Source organism: Cervus canadensis, chromosome X (assembly GCF_019320065.1).
Source record: "Cervus canadensis isolate Bull #8, Minnesota chromosome X, ASM1932006v1, whole genome shotgun sequence".
In the NCBI taxonomy this organism is placed as follows: domain Eukaryota; kingdom Metazoa; phylum Chordata; class Mammalia; order Artiodactyla; family Cervidae; genus Cervus; species Cervus canadensis.
This window is the reverse complement of record NC_057419.1, coordinates 16,190,564-16,212,069: the sequence shown is the minus strand read 5'-3', so window position 1 is coordinate 16,212,069 and position 21,506 is coordinate 16,190,564.

Below are 21,506 nucleotides of genomic sequence, written 5' to 3'. Positions count from 1 at the left end.
AGGCCGTTTCCATGTCCTGGCTATTTTAAATAGTGTTGCAGTGAATGTTGAGGTGCATGTATCTTTTTGAAGTATGTTTTTCTCTGGATATATGCCCAGGAGTGGGATTGCTAGATCATATATGTTAGTTCAATTTTTAGTTTTTTGAGGAACCTCCATACTGTTCTCCATACTGATTGTATCAGTTTACATTCCCACAAACAGTGTAGGAGGGTTTTTTAAAAATGAAATGGGCACGGAGTCCTCAAGCAACATGTTGTAAAATGGAAGAGAGGCCATGATATCCCAGCTTGTTGCTACCCCAGGGAACCTTCAAAACCTGATTCTGGTGACTGCAGAAGTGCCTGGCAAGGTTAAAGTTCCACTCGTAAGATTATCATGTGAGATTGGGACTTGAGCTTGGCTCAGCTTTTAAATCCCTTGTTCTTAGCCTGGTGGGTTTGAATTCCATCCTTCCTGACCAGTTTTGTATTTTGAAATGGTCGACTTTACAGAAAATGTGAAAAAAAAAAAAAAAGCACCAAGAATGCTCATGTATCTTTGACCTGGAAGAGGCAGTGAGGGGAGCCCCCTCTGACAGGGACAGCTTAGGAGGATCACCCTCAGCAGGGTGGCCCACAAGCAATTGTCCTTCATTAAAGCAGGCCTGGGGTGATATCAAGGGCCACCAGTGGTGAGTAGCTGCAGGGTATGGTGCCTGGGGAGGCAGTGGAGGTTTTAAAGTTGGTTTTGTTTTTCCTGTGGGGGAGGAGGAAACCAAGGAGATGCTTCCCCATCATGGAAGGCCAGGGAAAGATACAGAATTCAGAGGAAGGATGTGATTGAATTTGCCTGGTACACAAACCATTCTGGCTGTTCTATAGCAAGACCAGAAGCTATCGCAGATAGGTGAGCTGGGATGGAGGATTGTCCCAGAGTGGTTCTTGAATTCCAGATGTATTTCCAAGGCAGAACCAGGAGATTTATGGTGCGATGGATATGAAATGGTACAGCTAAGTCACCATCTACTGAGGTGGGCTAGTGGAGGTGAAGAGCTCCATTTTGGAAGTGGTACACTGGAGATACCTGTTGGACATTCCAGTCCAGAGTTCAGGGGAATCGTTGGAGATGGAAAGCAAGCCATTGGCATATCTGTGGTATTAAAGCCATGCCTGGAAATTTCTGTGGTCTAGTGGTGTCTGAAGAGCAAAAAGAACCAACATTCTAACAGAATTTCAACATTGAGTTTTTAGGGAGTCATGCTGACTTAGATGCCTGTAGAACTGCCCTTGAATTCTAGCTCTGTAGCTTCTTGGGTGTGTGACATTGTTAAAGAATCATACCTCTCTGAGCCTGGGTTTCCCCATTACTGTAGAGTGGGCCAGTGCTCTTTACTAGAGAGATGGTTGTGAGAGTTAATCAGTGTAAAGCACTTGGCCTGGAATGGACCATGCAAATAGTAGATGTTATAGCCTTTTCATGTTATGCAGTCCTTCCAGTAACTTTAACTGGAAGTTACTTTAGTTTTGTGTGGTTAAAGGGCATAAGACATTTTAAGCTAAAAGTAAACGAAAGTTGAACTAACCAATTGCCTTTCCCACCAACTCTTTCAGTCATTCCCACCACCCCCAAAACAAAAATGAAACAAAGCAAACAAAAGAACCAAAATCTCAGATCTCTTAAGGGATGTAAAAAAAAAAAAAACCCTCACTGACTCCAGATTAATGGCAAATTATTAGAAAAGAAACCACTTGATGGGAAATTCCATTTCTCTATGGCGTTATATTGACTTTTTATTTGCAGTATAGTTGGTTTACAATGTTAGTTTCACGTGTACAGCAAAGTGATTCAGTTATACATATGTATATTATATTTTATAATGACTTTTGAGCAAAAAAGCATAAATTCACATGGATGCTGAACTATTAATTAGCCTCAGATTTGGAGCAAGAGTTCTTGAAACACAAGACTGTTTAACTTACTTGTTTTTAGACAGTATAAAACCCTATACCCACGACACTCGCAGACAGAACAACCTGACTGTGGCATGGTGTTAATATAGAAAGAAATCTCATTAGTAAAACTCATGGAGAGCAGCCTTTTATAGGTTCTGGCTATTTCCCTTCAAAACGTGCGTGCCCAGTCGCATCCAACTCTTGGTGATCCTAGGGACTATAGCCCCTCAGGCTCCTCTGTCCATGGGATTTCCCTGGCAAGCATACTGGAGTGGGTTGCCATTTCCTCCTCCATGGCATCTTCCTGACCCAGGGATTGAACCCGCATCTCCTGCATTAGCAGGCATGTTCTTCACCACTGAGCCACCTGGGGACCACTTCCCTCAACATTAAGTACTTAGAAGCCAGAGGGGGGAGAATGAACTAACAGGAGTTGTCCGAAAGGTGACAACCCACCAGTTTTAATTCTAGCTCTAGAATGGCCTTGCAAATAAAGTGTCCGGGTCAGGCAGGCTTCTTTCTGGGCTTTCTTGAGTCAGGACGAGCAGAAAGTTTCACGTCATTCCAGGACTCCACGCTCTGGCTGAGTGCAGGGGAGCCCAGTGTGCCTGTTGTTACAGTGCTTCCCCAGTTCATTGGTAGTTAATTGGCTAGAAAGAAGCTACCATCTGGGAAAGCAGGTAGGGAGCATCTATTTCTGGCAGTTCCTCAGCACTGCATTTCATTAAAGAAACGGCTTTTTCTTTCTGAATGAGCAATAACTAAAGAGCACCTTGTGGGGATTTCCAAACCCCTTTGGTCAGGGTTTGGCTCCCAGAATGAAGGGAGCAATTTCTATGTGATTCCAGCATTTGTGATGGAACACATATTTCAAAGATTAAACAGCCATCCTCAATCCAAACAGATTCTGTCAGAGAAATTGAAAACACACACGTAAATTTTCAGTCCGCAGGCTGCCTGACAGGTTGAGTCCTGGGGATGCTGCTGCAAGTAGAACATCTTCCCTTCCTTCCTTCCTTCTGCGTGGCTCCATGTTCATTTCATGCCTCAGGCTCGCTCCCAGGGCTCCCCGACTTGTGTCCTGCCAGGGATGCTGAACCAAGTGGAAATGGGTGCTAGCTCCCTTCTGATGATTTCTTTTTCTGACATTTCTCAAACTTCTGTTGGTCCCCAGAAAGACCTGAGCCTTTCTAGGACTGGCTGTGGGTGGTTTATATGATCAGGGAGGAACTCTCTCCAGGGAGTTCCCCAGTGCTGAGTTTTTGCTCCATGGAGTGCTAAGTCACTTCAGTTGTGTCTGACTCTATGACCCTGTGAACTGTAGCTTGCCAGGCTCCTCTGTCCATGGGATTCTCCAGGCAAGAGTACTGGAGTGGGTTGCCATGCCTTTCTCCAGGGGATCTTCCCGACCCAGGGATCAAACCCGCACCTTTTACGTATCTTTAGCATCGGCAGGCAGGTTCTTTCCTACTAGCACCATCTGGGAAGCCCTGCTCCATGGAGTAGGGGGTCTCAAAGAGCAGGTCTGCATGTGGTGGGGTTGCCCTTCCCCAAGTGTTTCCAAGATTCAGTGTTTCTGCCAGGTGCCCAAGGGAAAGAATGGATTCTGTACTTAACTAAACTGGAAAGTTCCATCTTATGGGGTTCCAAAGACTAGTCTTGTAGAGGCGCAACTATGGCATCAAGAGTGTCTGTTTTTTAGTTTCTTTTCAGAATTTCTGTGTGAGTGCCCTGGAAGAAGCGAGGCCCCTTTAATGAACTTTAAGCACATTTACTGTGAGGCAGGGACATTTCCTTATGCTTCATAACCTGTAAGGTATCTAGGGATTAGCTGAGTGTGGATCCCCACAGCTGGTTAGAAATGAGTTCCAAGTCCCGCCCAGGTCTACTGAGTCAGATCAGCATTTGAGCAAGATCCTCAGGGATTTGTGTGCAGAGTCAAGTTTGAGAAGTGCTTCCCACTCCAGTATTCTTGCCTGAGAAATCCCATGGACAGAGGAGTCCAGTGGACTACAGTCCATGGGGTCACAAAGATTCGGACATGACTTAGCGACTAAACAACAGCAGCCCTGGGTGACAGGTCTCCTGAGTTCACTTCCAGCTCTGAGATCCACAGTTCTCCGAGATTCTCTCACTTCCAGAGGAAGAAACAGTGGTGGCTGCAGTGACTGAGGCACTGAAGGAGCCTGTCCAGAGAAATGTGGTGGAGAGAAACTTGGCATGAGGTCCCTGAATCCCATTTCTCAGTCCCCAGACTTTCCCAGTCGCCACTGCCCTGAGGGTTTCTCTGCCACAACCCTAGTAGCTTTGGGGGCTCCATCATTCTTGGGGTAGGCCTTTGCACTGGAAATTGTCTGACTGCATCCCTGGCCTCTACCCACTAGGTGTCAGTAGCAGCCATACCCCTGGTTGGGACAACCCCAAATGTCTCTGGACACTGACAAGGTGTATGTGTTGGGGGGCGGGGAGGAAATCCCCCCCCCCCCGCCTCCCTGAAATTGGATTCTGCAGAAGTGAGCATTGACATTTATGAAGCCCAGATAAAGGGACCATGTTTGGTGGTGTTTTGGTGAGTTTTTCATAAAGCTGGAATGGGGGGAGTAGGGGGAAGTGCCTTGTGTCAGGCAAGGATGGGGTGGGGAGTCCAAGGTCTGGGGACAGGCGTTGCTGTGCCTGGTGGCTTGGAAAGTGTGCCCCCCCCGCCTTTAAGCAGAAAACACAGATGAATGGCAGAGGGACTTCTGCTTTTTTTTAAGTTTTTAATTTATCTATTTATTTATTTTTCTTGAGCAGGAGGGTTTTTAAGTTTTTAGAAGTTTTTTATTGGAGTATAGTTGAATTAACAATGTTGTGTTACTTTCAGATGTACAGCAAAGTGATTTGGTTATATTCTTTTTCAGATTCTTTTCTCATATGGTTATCACAGAATATTGAGCTTCCTGTGCTGTACAGTAAGTGTTGGTTTCAAAGAACCTAACATGGGCCACTGGCAAAGGCTATAGTCACCTTACCTGGGCACACAGCTCACACCAGGTGGCGATTTGGAAGCAAGTGACTTGACTTTAAGCCAGTTCTGTCCTTTTCCCTGTCCTCCTTTCCCAGATATCTCCCACTTTCTACACACACATACACACACACACATGCACGCACGTGCGTGTGCATCGATAGAAAACAGCTTTTTGCTCATGACATTTTGTTAGAAAGATACCGAGCTGCTAACTTGAACTTTTTTGTGACATTATTGGAAGTTTAGAGAGATGGTTGGCAAACTGCAGCCCACAGGCCAGCTCCAGCCTGCCACCTGTCTTTGTAAATAAAGTTTTATTGGCTCACAGCCATGCCCATTCATTGCGAATTGTCTGTGGCTGCTCTCAAGCCACAAAGGCAGAGTTCAGTAGTTGCAGCAGAGACTGCATGGCCTGAAAAGCCTCAAAGATTTACTATTTGGCCCTTTACAGAAAAAGTTGGCCAACTCCTGGCTTAGAGTTAATTAGGGTCACCAAACCACTGGAGAACCACCAAGAGTAATTGAACTTTCTTCCTTGCACTGGCTGGAAAACACAAAGACATGTTTTCAAAACAGAAGCAAGGAGAGGCCTGTGTGTTGGTGGAGCAAGATGAATGTGTTGAAAAGCTTTTATCTCCTCCAAGTTTCTCCAAGAGATTAACTTTTGCCAGAGATATCTGTTCTGACTTAGATATTAATAGAGGTATTGGTAAGCTCAGTTAAAGTTGAAATGTTTTCTGCAAGGGAAACTTAGCAGCTAGCATTTGACTGGTGCTTTGTCACTTATGAAGGTATAAATTTTCTTTTTAATTTTTAAGAGTTAATTTTATTGAAGTATAGTTGATTTGGTGGTGGTTTCGTCACTAAGTCATGTCTGACTCTTGCGACCCCATGGACTGTAGCCTGCTAGTCTCTGTCCATGGATTCTCCAGGCAAGAATACTGGAGTAGGTTGCCATTTCCTTCTCCAAGGGATTTTCATGACCCAGGAATTGAACCCAGATCTCCTGCATTGCAGGCAGATTCTTTACTGACTGAGCTACGAGGGAAGCCCATAGTTGTTTTACAATATTGCATTAATTTCTGCTGTACATCAGTGATTCAGTTATACATATATACATTCTTTTTCAGATTCTTTTCCATTACGAGTTATCACAGGATGTTGAATGTAGCTCCCCATGCTATACAGTAGGACCTTATTGTTTATCCATGCTATACATAATAGTTTGCACCCACCAATTCCAAACTCCCAGTCCATCCCTCCTGTACCGTGCCCCCCTTATCTTTTGCAATCACAAGTCTGTTCTGTAGTTCTGTGAGTCTGTTTCTGTTTTATAGATAAGTTCATTTGTGTGTGTTTGTGTTTTTTTAATTTTAGAGCCTACATACAAATGATATCATGATATTTGTCTTTCTCTTTCTGAGTTAACTTCACTTAGTATGATCATCTCTAGGTTTATCCATGTTGCTGCAAATGGCTATATTTAATTTTTTATGACCGAATAATATTCTACTGTGTATATGTACCACATTAAAAGATGCTTACTCCTTGGAAGGAAAGTTATGACCAACCTAGATAGCATATTAAAAAGCAGAGACATTACTTTGTCAACAAAGGTCCATCTAGTCAAGGCTATGGTTTTTCCAGTGGTCATGTATGGATGTGAGAGTTGAACTGTAAAGAAAGCTGAGTGCCGAAGAATTGATGCTTTTGAACTGTGGTGTTGGAGAAGACTCTTGAGAGTCCCTTGGACTGCAAGGAGATCCAACCAGTCCATCCTAAAGGAGATCAGTCCTGGATGTTCATTGGAAGGACTGATGCTGAAGCTGAAACTCCAATACTTTGGCCACCTCTTGCGAAGAGTTGACTCATTGGAAAAGACCCTGATGCTGGGAGGGATTGGGGGCAGGAGGAGAAGGGGACAACAGAGGATGAGATGGTTGGATGGCATCACCGACTTGATGAACATGAGTTTGAGTAAACTCCGGGAGGCCTGGCGTGCTGCGATTCATGGGGTCGCAAAGAGTCGGACATGACTGAGCTGAATTGACCACATCTTCTTTATCCATTGTTCTGTTGATGGACATTTAGGTTGTTTCCATGTCTTGGCTATTGTAAATTATGCTTCTGTGAACTTAGGGTGCATGTATCTCTTTTGGGTTAGAGTTTTGTCTGGGTTTATGCTCAGGAATGGGATTGCTGGATCATATGGCAAATCTGTTTTTGGTTTTCTGAGGAACTTCCGTACTGTTCTCCATAGTAATGGCACCAACTTACATTCCCACCAACAGTGCAAAGGGTTCTCTTTTCTCCACATCCTCTCCAGCATTTATTGTTTGTAGATTTTTTGATGATGGCCATTCTGACCCATGTGAGGTGGTACCTCATGGTAGTTTTGATTTGCATTTCTCTAATAATTGGCGATGTTGAGCATCTTTTAATGTGCCTTTGGGCCATCTGTATGTATATGAAGGGGTTTTAATATTTGTGTTTTTCCCCTCAGTGGTTCTATGGGGTAAAAATTACTATCCCTATTGTTTAGAAGACAGGGCTGAGGCCTGGAGAGGTTAAAGCACACAGAAATCACCCCAAGGTTCTGATTCAGTCCATCTTGGGTGGGCCTGGCATCAACTTGATAAATGGCTGCCAGGTATTCTGTAGTGTGGTCAAGATTGCAAAGTCCTGCCCAAGTTGGCCGAGCTCGTTGGTGGTCTGACTAGAGCTCAGACTTGGTTCTTCTTGTTGACTTTCAGCCCAGGAACTTTTCCCTCAATATGATGACTCACTTTAACTCAGTCTCTGAGTTGAACTGGTTGGTCTAACCCAGTGATTCTCAAGAGTGTGGTCCCTGGACCAACAGCATCATGATCCTCCAGCAGTTTGTTAGAAATGCAAATTTTCTGCCCGAGACTGGACCTACCTAGAGAATTGGAAAGTCTGGGGACAGAACCCAGCTATCTGAGTTTTAACAGCTCATTCAGATGCAGGTCAAATTTGAGATCCTCTGGTAAAAGTGATGGGCGAGTTGTGATGAAGGTAAGGTGCTAAAACCAGAACACACACGCCCCCTCATCCCCCAGTCCCACACACGCACTCCCCCATCCCCCAAACAGGCACCGCATCTGTGCATGCTAAGTTGCTTCAGTTGTGTCGGACTCTTCACGACCCTATGGACCGTAGAATGCCCAGCTACTGTGTCCATAGGATTCTCCAGGCAAGAATACTGAAGTGGGTTGCCACGTCCTCCTCTGGGGGATCTTCCTAATCCAGGGATCAAACCCGTGTCTCTTATGTCTCCTGCATTGGCAGATGGGTTCTTTACCACTAGTGCCACCTGGAAATAGGCACTGCCTCTGGGAAATTAGCCAAGGGTGTGGCCAGGCAAAATGAGTATGAGAAGGGATGTAAAAAGTAAGAATCTATGGGCGTTTGGGGAACTAGGAAAACACCAGGATGGTGAAAAGCAAAAAAAGGTCTCACCATTGTCCTGGGTGGAGCCTCTGCTAAGTTAATGTTACTGTGAGTGACCCTGAAGGTGTCCACAAGAATCCCTGCATTCCTTTAACGTGCTGGCAAATCAGAGGGTGTTTTGCTTTGTTTCCTTTCTTTTTTTTTTTTTTTAAGTTTTTGGATTTTTCTGAATCAAGCACTTTGTGGAGATGAGAATTCTTACGTGATTACAACAAGCCCACTTCTCCTTGGAGCCAAAGTCACATTCCTTGCTTCGATTTCAGCCCAGGTGCTCCTTTTTAATTGCATTTCGTATTCAAGTGTGCAGCTACCCCCTTCCCGGAGAGGGCTGGCCCCCTAATCACTCCAGTTCTTTGGCTCCTGCAGCTGGGACTTCAAAGGCCCCAGAACTCATATTGTAACGCGAGCTCCAAAATGGAGAGGCATCGTCAGTCAAGGCTTATCAAGGGGAAGGGACACCTTGGTGTGGCAAGGGGAAGGGGGGGTGAAGAGTCCAGCATCACCCTGTCCCTCTCAGAGCCTCCCCCTCTCCAAAGCATCACCATTCCTGATCTGAAAAACCTCACCAAGACGTACGGAATTCAGGGCTATGCGCTGATGCCCCAGATCAAGGAGACAGACGTTCATGCCCCAGGAAAGAATGTTTGTTTCAACCAAACGTTCACAGAACCAGCTGCCAACAGGAGAAGAAAAGCAGAGAGAGGGGGAGTCCCGCAGACTGACATGGGAAAGTATAAACAGTGATTACAGACTCTGAGAAAGGGCTGTTGTTGGGTGAAATCACATCATCTGATTTGGGTTTTGCTTTTGCAATTACTGGACCTAGAGAGTGAAACTGCAGTGCATATGCTGTTTCCAGGATGGGTGGGACCGTGTGAGCTCCTGATGGTTTCAAGTCTGCGCTTTGACATTCAAGTTGGACCCTAAAAGTTAACAAGAGCAGGCCTCGCTTCATGGGGTACCTTAATTTTAAGTTCCAAAGTGCATTGTCTAGAAGCAGATGCAATCACTTGTGGTTTTGTTTGATTTTTCAGCCCAGACTAATATACATAGAGTATTGATTCTGAAATGGGAATTCTGAAGGTGAAAAACTGAGATTAGCTTTCTTGGTCAAATCTGTGAGTTTCTCAAGGTCAAGGAATGATGTCTCCAAGATCTTTCTTCAGTGTCACTTCTAGTATTTTGTATATTGATGATAACCATTACATGTTTTTGAAGAACAGATAAGTGCTGAAAACCTGTTCCTTACTTGTGACCTTTTAGAATAAATCAAGAAAATAATCCTGGCAGAGTTTTCTAAAGACACAGAGCATTTCCCCAGAAGAGACCCATCTGTCATTGTGTAAAATGTCACATAAAACACTCCATGTCAAAAGAAAATGGTAATTGGCTTGGTGTTTCATGGCCTGAGAAGGGCTGCTGGGTTGAGAGATCGTGAACTTGAAAAGAATGATTCTGAAAGTGCAGTCTGAAGAATCTGTGCCCTGGTGTATCTTTGATCAAACTCAACCTACAAAGAAGCGTGGCAAGTTCTAAATTCCGCAGAGACCAACAGCTCAGGAAATCCATGCCCATGGCTTTACTGAACATGTCACATCAAAGGGAAAAATGCCCTAGTGACTGGAAAGTTCTTTTGGTGTTCAGTGTTGAGAAAGAATAAAAAAAGAGATTAAATTTCAGTATTTCTGGATTTGGTTAATAGATCTTTTCTCTTTTAAATTTAAGAACTTGAAGTAATTCTCTTTACTTAGTAGAAAAATTGGTTTTCCCTGGTAGCTCAGACAGTGAAGAATCTGCCTGCAATGCATGGGGCCTGGGTTCGATCACTGGATCAGGAAGATACCCTGGAGAAGGGGATGGCTACCCACTCCAGTATTCTTGCCTTGAGAACTCCATGGATAGAGGAGCCTGGCAGGCTACAGTCCATGGGGTCACAAAGAGTCGGACATGACTGAACAACTAAACAGCAGTAGAAAAATTATCCAAAAGACATGTCTCATAACCGTGTCTGAAGGGTAATAAAAATAGACCTGTAAATAGAGCATTGTCATCTTTAGATAAATGGTTCCTGAAGTGGTTTTCAGCCGTGGCATTCAGTATGGCTGAAATTCACCAGCACACATGCTCCCGCAGGGAGACTGTTGAGTTTGTGGGCAAATGCTGACACTGTTTGCACCCTGGCTGCTTTTTCTGGGATTCAAGGAGGCTGAGGCAAAATGTTGGGGAATAATATTGAAGGAGTAAGTATACTAATTTACAGTTTTTAAGAAGAGATACTGTGTATAGATGAATACTTCATATTATTAACAAACTGCTTGTACCCCATGCCGTAGCTGTTGACGCACAGCTGTGTTGGCGGATTATCTGCACGTCCCTCCTGGCATGACCACAAAGGTTGCTCATGGGCCCCCATCTTGTTCCTGGAAGAATCCATTCCTACTTAAGGCTTACCCTTACCAAGGCTTACTTTAAGACAAAAGCCAGTGTCTGAAAGTTTCAGTTCTCAACTGTAAAAGATGTTAGTCCATTTCTATCCATATAAATTTGTTGAGCATGGTGTCTGACACATAAATGCTAAGAACATGATTGTGGCAGAGACAGCTGATGCCCATCAAATCCATATTCTATTCTGGGCACACAGCTTAGACTGCATTTCCCAGCATCCTTTGCAGTTACATGTGGCCATGTACTAGTTCTAGCCAATGGGATGTGGGCAGAAGTGAGGTCCAGAAAAATGTCCCATGTGCGATCCTCTGTAGGTTTCTACTGCACTGGGGTGGAATGGAGATGACCTGGGATGACCTTCGAAGCTACTGAATGACCGTGGAAGAGAACTCCCAGCTCCCTGTTTACTGGCCCAGCACTGGCACATGACTAAGAAACAAAGCTCTGTTGTATTCAGTCATTTTCTACTTTGGGGTCACTCTGATAAGGCAAATAGCTCACCTGAACTATGCAGTTATTACAGTTATAAATTCCTGGAAGAGTGGGCAGTGATGTGATAAAGTCAGCTTGTACCACTCACAAGAACCATGGTTAAATTTGTGGGAGTTTTGCCAGCAGGTTGATGTCACATTCCTAGCTTGAAACCAGCCATGGTGGGAAAATTACACCCCAGAGATCGGTGGGTACCACAAGCTAGCCATTTTTGGGGGTGGGGCTCCTTTGGAGATCATTTATCAGAACACGACTGACTGGGGATATATCTTTTTCCTCTGTCTCATTCAGAACCTCATAACATACTGTGTTGTGTATGTGTATGACTTAGAAAGTATGTGTGGTTGTGAATCAAGGTCAGCTTTGAATAACAGAGGAGACATCCTGAAAGGATAGAAGCTGAGCCCAGTTGTTTAGTTGCTCATTGTGTCCAATTCTTTGCGACCCCATGGACTGTAGCCCACCAGTCTCCTCTGTCCATGGAATTCTCCAGGCAAGAATACTGGAGTGGGTTGCCATTTCCTCCTCCAGGGGATCTTCATGATCCAGGGATTGCATCCAGGCCTCCTGCATTGCAGGCAGATTCTTTACCTCCTGAGCCACCAGGAAAACCTTTTGAAATAGGGATATTTGAGATAAGGGCTACATTTTTATGTCTTGGGTCTCTTTAGAACTTTCAGGTCTTCTTTTGTTGCACCCTCCCTCCCCACCTTATCTGGTTGTCACTGGCCCACCTGGCCCGAGGCTGTCTTCTGAAGCACGAAGATTGTGCTGTCACTCAAGCACTGGGTAATGACAGGAACCAGGGAAATTGTCGTTTGCCTTGCGCTCCTGTGAGGGAGGCTGACGCCAGGACAGAGGGGGCTCAGTCTGGATTCTCCCACCAGAAGATCCCAAGATAAGGATTCAAAGACAAGTCATTTATTTGGAAGGTGATGCTGGGAACCAGCATAAAAGAGCAGGAAGAGGTGAGGCAGAGAGGGAGAGAGCGAAGGGTATGTTATCCAGCAAGTCGCCTCTGTGGGCAGCTGGAGACATGGGTGACAGTGCAGACCACACACCCCACAGCTCTCGCTGCAAAGGGACAAGGACTGGGGTATCTGTCAGCTCTCTCTGGTCATCATCGTGTCTAGGATGCCCATAACCTGTTCAGATAGCCAGCTTGCCTCTGTTCTTTCCCCAGCTGGCCTCTGAGAATCTATTTACTCTTTGCTTTATCAGAGGTGAGCCAACTCCCTTATTTTGACCTCTCTGTCTAGACTTCATGTGTTTTCTCTTGGCTGCCCTTGACCATGACTTTGATCATATATGCACCCTGACCTTCAGTCCCTTCAGTGCCTTTGTGTATAACAAGAATGATCAAAAGAATGATTTGAATCACACTCTTAAAAATGACAGAACTGGAGAGTTCTCTTACAATCTACCATAATTATAGTCATCTTGGTTTAGATGTGTATGTCATCAGAATTTCTGCACTCTGGTAGATACAAAAATTGTCCCCCAAAATGTCCACGTTGTAGTCCCTAGAACCTATGAATATTTTTTACCCTCTATGGGAAAAAGGACTTTACAGGTGTGATTCATTTAAGGACCTTGAGATGCAGAGATGATCCCGGATTTTCTGAGTGGGCTCATAGAGGCTCTTATAAGAGGGAAACAGGAATGTCACAGTCAGAGAGGGTGATAAATGATGGAAGCAGATTCAGTTCAGTTCAGTCGCTCAGTCTTGTCCGACTCTTTGCGACCCCATGAATCGCAGCACGCCAGGCCTCCCTGTCCATCACCAACTCCTGGAATCCACCCAAACCCATATCCATTGAGTCGGTGATGCCATCCAGCCATCTCATCCTCTGTCATCCCCTTCTCCTCCTGCCCGCAATCCTTCCCAGCATTAGGGTCTTTTCCAATGAGTCAACTCTTCACATGAGGTGGCCAAAGTATTGGAGTTTCAGCTTCAACATCAGTCCTTCCAATAACGCCTAGGAAGCAGATTAGACTTATGCATGACCAGGAGCCAACGAATGTGGGCAGCCCCTAGAAGGTAGAAGATACAAGGAATACCATAAGAGCCATGTGGACTTCTGCTATATAAACTATAAGATAATATGCTTATATTGCTGTGTTTGTGATAATTTGTTACAACACCAAGAGGAAACTAATATACCCACATGTGCTCAGTTGCTTAGTCATGTCTGACCCTTTATGACCCCATGGACTGTAGCCCACGAGGCTCCTCTGTCCATGGGATTTCTCAGGCAAGAATACTGGAGTGGGTTGCCATTTCCTTATTCCAGGGATCTTGTTGATCCAGAGATCAAACCTGCACCTCCTGCACTGGCAGGCAGACTCTTTACCACTGAGCCACCTGTGAAGCCAATATACCCACATAGTCAAGTTTTAAAAATTATGTATTCTTAAATCGCCTTTGGGAATCCAACATAATTGTGATGTTGGGCCATCTATTTTCAGTTATTTTTCAGAATCTGCTTTGTGGGTTAACTGTGATGAAATCAAGGTCAGGGTTGGCGTGTCTTAGATCTGCTACCACTCATCGGCTGGGGCTTCTTAGAGCAGAGCCCCTGACCTTGCACGCAGGTAAGTTAGCCGTTGCTAGGAGGGAAATTGCCTGGTGATGGTGGCTGCTGATTGCCGTCCAGGTGTTTCTGGATTAACTGCTGCTTTTGATTACCTGAACTATTTGTGGATAATCCTTCATCCAGATAATTGAAAATTTTCTGCCCAAACACTCTGGCTGCTTGGAATCCAGTGTTTTTGCAGCTCTGAGCCTCTTGTATGGTCTTCCAGGCAACAGTAACTTTTATGTTCTCACCAAACTGGTTGGCTAATTCAGGAATGGGCTTTATTCTAATTAATAATCACAAGTATTTCCTTAACACTTGACCTGTCAAGCTTCAGGTTGAGCACTTTTTAAGATCATTACGTCTTTGACAACTCACTCTGAGCTGAGTCCCCTATGGCTGCCCCCAGTTGCACAGACTGTACAGATGAGGATGCAGGGCTCTGGGTAACTCATTTGACTAGTGCGTGGCAGAACCCACATCTGAAAGCAGGCGGCTTGGTTCTCAAGCCCACACTTCTAACCAGCACTGATACTGTATGTCACCCTCTTTTTGGAAACGGCTTGTGTTTGTTCTTGGCAATAGAGAAGTCAGCATCTCACCTTAGGTAGTGGTGGAACAGGCCACGAGTCAGTCAAGGCAGCCCTTTGGGAACTGTTTCACTGGCTCTCAGAGATGTGTTTTTGTGAAAGGAGGGGGCTCCTGGGGGTTGATGGATGCTGAATTTCACCTTCCACTTCGCCAAAAAGTGAAGGTTCCAGGTCTCTTAATGTTTTGTGACCAAAATGGGTTAAAAAGTATTCTTGCTTGAGTCCAATGGTGATTCACAGAGAATGTCTGAGCAACAAAAGAAGCACTATGCCACTCATTCTGCATCTCCAGTCCCTCCATCCAGGTGTTGTCTGCATTTGCCTGGCATGTTGGTGGTCTCTACCTGGGCTATGTTTGTTCAATGCCTGAGTAGCACTTATGGACTCAGCAATCTCTTCCTTTTAGATGGCAAGATCCCTTCCCTTTCGATTCTAGAATGTGTCATGCTAACACAGTGGGTCTCAACCAGGGGCAGTTTTGTTCCTCAGGAGACACCTGACTATGTTGGGAAGTATTTTTTTTCCATTTCATTTTTTTAGTCTTTATTGAATTTGTCACAAATATTGCTTCTGTTTTTTTATTTTTTTTTTTTTTTGGTCATGAGGTGTGTGGGATCTTAGCTCCCTGACCAGGGATCGAACCTGCACCCCTGGCATTGGAAGGTAAAGTCTTAACTGCCGGACCACTAAGGGAAGTTCCGGGAGGTAGTTTTGATTGTCACAACTGAAGGATCCTGCTACTGGCCTCTAATAAGTTATATTCATTTCCTGATGCTGCTGTATCAAACTCCCACAAACCAGGTGGCTTAAAAGAATAGAAATGTCCTGTCTCACATTTCTAGAGGCCAGGAGTCCAAAAGATGTCTGCGGCGTTGGTCCCTTCTGGAGACTTCCATTCAGGCCTCTGTCCCAGGCTCGGGTGGCCACATCACTGTAGTCCCTGCCTCCAGCTTCCTGGGGCCTTCCCCTCTATATCACTGTGGCTCAAATCCCCCTTTCCTTCCTCTCATAAGGACACTCGTCATTGGATTTAAGGCCCACCCTAAATCCAGGATGATCTTATCTCGAGAGCCTTAACTTAACATCTGCAAAGACCCTATTGCCCAGCACAGTCCCAGTCCCAGGTGCTGGGGGTGTGGACTTGAACACCTGTTTTAAGGGGGCATGGTTCAACCCACAACAGGACTAGAGGCCAGGGAAGCTGAGAACCAGGCTACAATACACAGGACAGCCCCTACCAGAGAGAGGCTGAGAAGTCTCACTCTGTCATGAGCGAAATATTTGCTTGTGGCAGAGAATACCTTTCAGCATGTACCCCATTCTTCGACAGCTGACACGTGTAGGGTGACTCAGCCAGGCTATGCGATCAGATGCCAGCTGTCACTGCCCAGTTCATTTCCAGTGTGCGGAGGCCACTCGTGCCCAGCAGATGGCTGTCAAATACCCATGAGAACCAAGTGTTACTCGCTCAGTTGTGTCCAACTCTTTGTGGCCCCATGGACTATAGCCTGCCAGACTCCTCTGTCCATGGGATTTTGCAGGCAAGAATACTGGAGTGGCTGGCCATTTTGGTATGCAAATGACAGGAAAGGTAAGAAAGTAATGCATTGCTCAGAAGTGTGTGTATTCTGGTGTAGACATAATCTGGTTTGTGCCTCTCTGCTGAACACCTCTGAAGAACCTCTGATTTCCCAGTGTAGGCACCCAAGGCTTCCCCCTCTCCAGCCCCCTCCTCACTGTCATGATTTATCTTTTGGAGTAGACATTTTATGGAAATTTGTGTCAGTGGTCTCAACCTTTTTCTGTAAAGGAATAATAAATCTTCCTGATTTGTGGGTCAGGGGGCAAAGCAGAGCCTCTTCTGGAAGTTCTCATAAAACAAGAGAGAGAGTTCTGCCATGCCCCCCTCCGTTGGCCCAGGTGGCTGGGCAAGTTCATGTCCAGTTGCAATCTGCTGAAGCCCTCCAGTGGCTGAGTGGTCTACCCTTGCCTTGGGGCCTGATGCTGTCTGGAGCAGGAGCTGGGTGTGGGGAGGGGGGCATGCCCCCTAATCAGTTTCATTCTCTGCCTCAGGGACCCCCAGGTCCCAGCACACTCCTCTCTCCTGGACATCTGAGTCATCTTAACCCAGATTCCTGGCTGGAGGCCTGGGCTGCTCACCGCCCAGTAGTTGCCCATATCTGTGGCCCCAGTGTGTAAGTGGTGACCAGCATGGACCCAGAGTCAGGTTCTGGGTACAGAGGAGGGAGTAAGGGTGGAGGGCAACACCTTGGGCTGGTCTCCAGGTTCTCAGCTGTCAGCCTGCTCCAGCCACATCTGCAGCCCACACACCACAGGCAGAGTGAATGAGTGTGTGTATTGGCGGGGGGGGCTGGGGGTGAATTGGGTCTATGGGCCATCCTTGACCAGTCCCTGGTTTGACCTTATGGCAGATACTTTTCTGCTAGATGGCAGGACTCTTTTTTGGCTTGACCAACTGCTTACCTCATTTGCAAGTTCATGATGTTGAGAGCAGTAAGGACCATCTGACACCCCCGCGCTAAGCCAGTCCTTGGGTTTTTAAAGATAACACGAGGAGGCTTGGGAAGACAGGAGAGGCAAAGCCTCCCTTTGCAAATGAATGTGCGACCCAGGAGACCCCCAGTATCAGGGCGGTGAATGGAATGTTTTTGCCTTTTGACGTTTAACCTCTCTTCTTCTTCTAATTCCCCAGTTATCTTATTGGAGTAAATACTCCTGGAAAAATGCAGGCACTAGGGGTCAGGTTCTATTTCATCTTGTGATAGGTATTGGGTTGGCCAAAAAGTTCATTAAGGTTTTTCCATAAGCTGTTATGGGAAAATCCAAATGAACTTTTTGGGGCAACCCAATAGTATAATTTGAGCACTAATGTTTTAGGAATGGTGACTGATGAATTTATCTTGTCTTTTACTGGATAGTCCCCAAAGGCACATGTTAGAAGCAGTATGTTTGGAAAGAAAGAGCAGAGAATTCTGCCATCTGAGGTTGTAAATGTCATTATGAAGCGTGTGCTGCATGCACCAGCCATCTGGCATTTGCAATATGGGCGCATTGGTTAAGACAAAATGCCTTCCTACTCAAGGCCCCAGAAAATTGTCTGCTATCGTAGTAGTGACTACTGTCTGTCAGCAAGTATCCTTTCCTCCCTTAGAAACTTCATTAAGATGCCTTCTCAACAATCAGTTGTCACCTCCCATTTTACTCAGCTAACCTCATACTGTATCGTCATTCTGACACACACTTGCCAAGCCTCTCTAAGCCAAGTTCAGTCAAGTTTCTGGAATGTCAACTCTTTCCCCAGCCCCTCTTCAACTCCCCTTTGATACAGTTTGAGCATGATTGCAAAGCCCGGGGACCTTGCTGGGTCCTCAATTGTGCACAAATTCAGAACTAAGTAAATTTCAGGCCTGCTGCTCAGCCATGGAAGTGATCAGCAACCACCAGAAATGGAGAGGTTTTTTAATGGAAAAATGAGAAATCAAAGATAACAAGTGAGAGATTTGAGCCTAGAAAAGAGGGCATAAATTGGTTCTCTGCCCTCCAAACTGCACCTCTGCCCCAGTCAGTCATCTTCTGTGATCTGATCAGTGCTAACAAGGGAGCTATCTTAGAGGGAGCCTCGATACTCAGAGATGTGACTGAAGATGGAGACTCATTTTCACCTCCTCATCCTAGTGATGCCCAGATGAATGGAGTCCATCTGAGAGGAAAGGGGCCCTCAGTGAGGGCTCTGCTGCCTCCTGGGCCCTTCTTTATCTTCTGTAGCGCCTGAAATTCTGCTGCTGAGCTTTCCTCTGGACCTGTGTAACATACCTTTAATGTTGGGGAGACCAGCAGTGAACACTGTCCTCTTCCAGTCTGTAAATATGGGCTTGTAGGCTCCAGCCTTGATCCTCCCCTCGGTCAAGATGTTTCAGCAACCTCATGCAGGCTCTTGGTTTTGATCATCCCTCACTAGTGTCTGGCCTTGACCTTCTCAGGTACTCCAGATTGGCTTCTCTACCTTCCCGATCGGGTGCAGCTGAGGTCTCCCAGGCACTTCAGGCTCAAGGTGCTGTCTTTTAAGAGACACATTTTAGATGCAGAATACTGAAAGCTTGCAAGGATTGACATCTGCTCGTATAGGGGAGGAGATGGATGAGAAGGAATCAGTGATGGTGCTTTGTCTTCCTGGAGCTGACTGGGAATATGGAGAGTACTGGGAAGATGGATGTGGTGGTGCTATAACGGGGGTGATAAGTGATGTAGAAGAAGAGAATAGGGTTGTGGGACTGAGTTCTTTTTGATCGCAAATCACAAAGACTCAACTCAAACTAGCTTAAACACACACACACAACAAAAAAAGAAAAATAAAAAAAGAAACTATAATTTTATTAATTCAAGGAATTGAGAAGTCCAAGGTAGTGGTTTCAGGAATAGCTGGATCCAGGTGCTCCCATACTGTTATCTGTCATAAGCTAGGTTCCCCCATAAAAGAACCTAAGACAAAGGCTTGTGTCCCAGTGGTCTATTTGGGAGCAGCATTGGAAAGGGAAGGCAGCAAAAGATGCAAAAGATGCCTGGCAGGATGGGAAACTGGAGCTTGAGTTGTGGGATCTTCAGGAGAGCCTTCCAAAGCATCTCAGGACTGTCCTTCCTGGAGACAGAAGAGGGAGGCATGGATTCATTGGCTCTCTCCTGAATTCATCAAGCATGGCCCATGGGTGTTGACTCCTCTCACATTGATGGGTGGTGCATGGGAGTGCTGAGCAGCTCCCACAGGTGTCCCACCAGAAAGAAGCCTCTGGGGAGAAAGTGAACTCAGTGCAGCCACAGGGAAGTCTGAGGGTGGCACATATCACAGATTCTGTCTTCACAATGCTGGGCGAAGCCTGCACAAAACTGATCTCGGTAGCAGTGGCTGGAGTAAGGGCAGAGGCCAAGAGGATCTGAAGTGGCTCAGACAGGTGTCTCCCTCACATCAGTGTGTGTCCACCTCCCTGTCTCCTGTGCCATCTCTTGATTGTGTTTGCCTCTGCCTGATCCTCCGACAGACTTATCCACATGGTGACAAGATGCGCCCCAGAAGCAGCAAGCTGCCATGGTCCTTGGAGTTCATCCCTGTAGAGAAAAAGAGAGAGACCCTCACTGCCTTTTGCCTAATGTTCAAAAACTGATTCTGCTCGTCCTTCCGTGGGGCATGTGCTCATCCCCGTGATCAAGAAAGCAAAGGGTCTCAACTCGTTGCTAGAATGACGAGGGGTTGGGCGTGGGGCTGGGTCCCAGGGGAGGGGTAGCTGGCTCTGGCAGACATGGAGTTGTGCTGCCCAGATCTTTTTTCCAGCTTCAGGGAAAAGCTGGTGATGAGTTGCAGAGTCTGTTTGGCTGGCTGCCTCCACTTTGGAGCCAGGGTCTTGCTCTTCCAAGGGCAGTCCTTGGCCAAGGCCTGAACAAGGCGGTGCTACAAAGACCCTAGCTATTTCTTCCCAATGCTGGCTCCTCTAAGGGTGGTTTTTGCTCTGGAGCTCGCTGTCAGATTGATGGAGACATTGTCAGGTTAGCAGCATAGTCTGGCATCTTCTTCTGCCCCATCCCTCCTCCTCCCTTTTTTTCCTTCAGACATTCCTCTCCAATACATCTTTTGTAGTTCTAAATCCATCTTGGTGCCTGCTTCCCGGAGAACTCAGCTGGCACATGGGCAGATGAAGAAGCAATCAATGTTCTTTAAAGTGATGAAAGGCCTTGAAGGATAGGGAGGGAGTAGGGAGGCGAGAAGCTTAAACTTTGAGTGGGTACAACAAAAGACTTCCGATTACCACCTTGTTGGTGCTGCTTTTCAAAACCACTTCCAAGGACTTCCGGGGTGGTCCAGTGGTTAGGAGTTGGCCTACCAATGCAGGGGACACGGGTTCAATCCCTGGTCTGGAAAGATCCTGCATACCAAGGGGCAGCTAAGCCCGTGCGCCATATCTACTGAGCCCATGCTGTGCAACAAGAGAAGCCACCACTAGAAGCATGCGCACTGCAGTTATAAAGTGCTTCCTGCTTGCCGCACTAGAGAAAGCATGGAAAGCAGTGAAGACTCAGCACAGACAACAACAACAAAAAAAGATATTACCCTCCACCACCAAAGCAAATAAAAATAATACTGTTAAAAATATACAAGCAAAACCACTTCCAAGGTGACCTATGTCCCTCTCTGACACTGACCCTGGAAATTCAAGGCAGACCTGGATTTGAAAGCTATGCCTATGGCTTTGGGTGTGCCACCAACTGCAGGGTGTAGACTTTATTTCGATGAGGTCATGGCCTCCATCAAGGCAGGGTGATGAACACAGAGAGCAAGGAGATGGTCTGTCCACCCACATTCTTTGGGGCAGCCCGTGTAGCCATGGCCACTTCTCATGGAGGCACTGACCCTGGGTAGAACCTGAGGTGAGACCACACGAATTCCATAGAGAATCTTCCATATGAGTTGCCTTCTGCCAGCAAGCACAGTATAGAAAGGGTTGGGGTTCTTTTGTTTGGGGTTGACTTTAGTCTTGCTAAACTGGAAATCCAAGGTCAAAGGAAGAGTCAGGAAACAGGGCATTACCCTAGACTTGAGTGTCATCAGTTCTCTGAGACCACTCTGTCTAATGTGTCTCCAGATACTTAGTTTGCACATCACTGGCCTTGGGGTTAAAAAGCAGGAGTGAATTTTTTGGGAAGGTGGCACATAACACTACGGGTCTATAAATGGCCATCGGAAGCCAGCCAGCTAAAAGGCACGAATTCCAAGTCATATGGTCTGAAAAAATGCAGCTGCAGTCGCTGCTATTTTCACTGGCAGGCAAACAAAAATGATCAAAATCCTTACTTTTCTGAGTGGCTGAGAGTCATAATACATTCCCATAGTGACTTCTCGTGACCTGCATTTGAGGGAACAGACTAGAAGCTCTGCTTCACCCATATGACTTTTAATGACTGAGATTTAATGTGAATACAA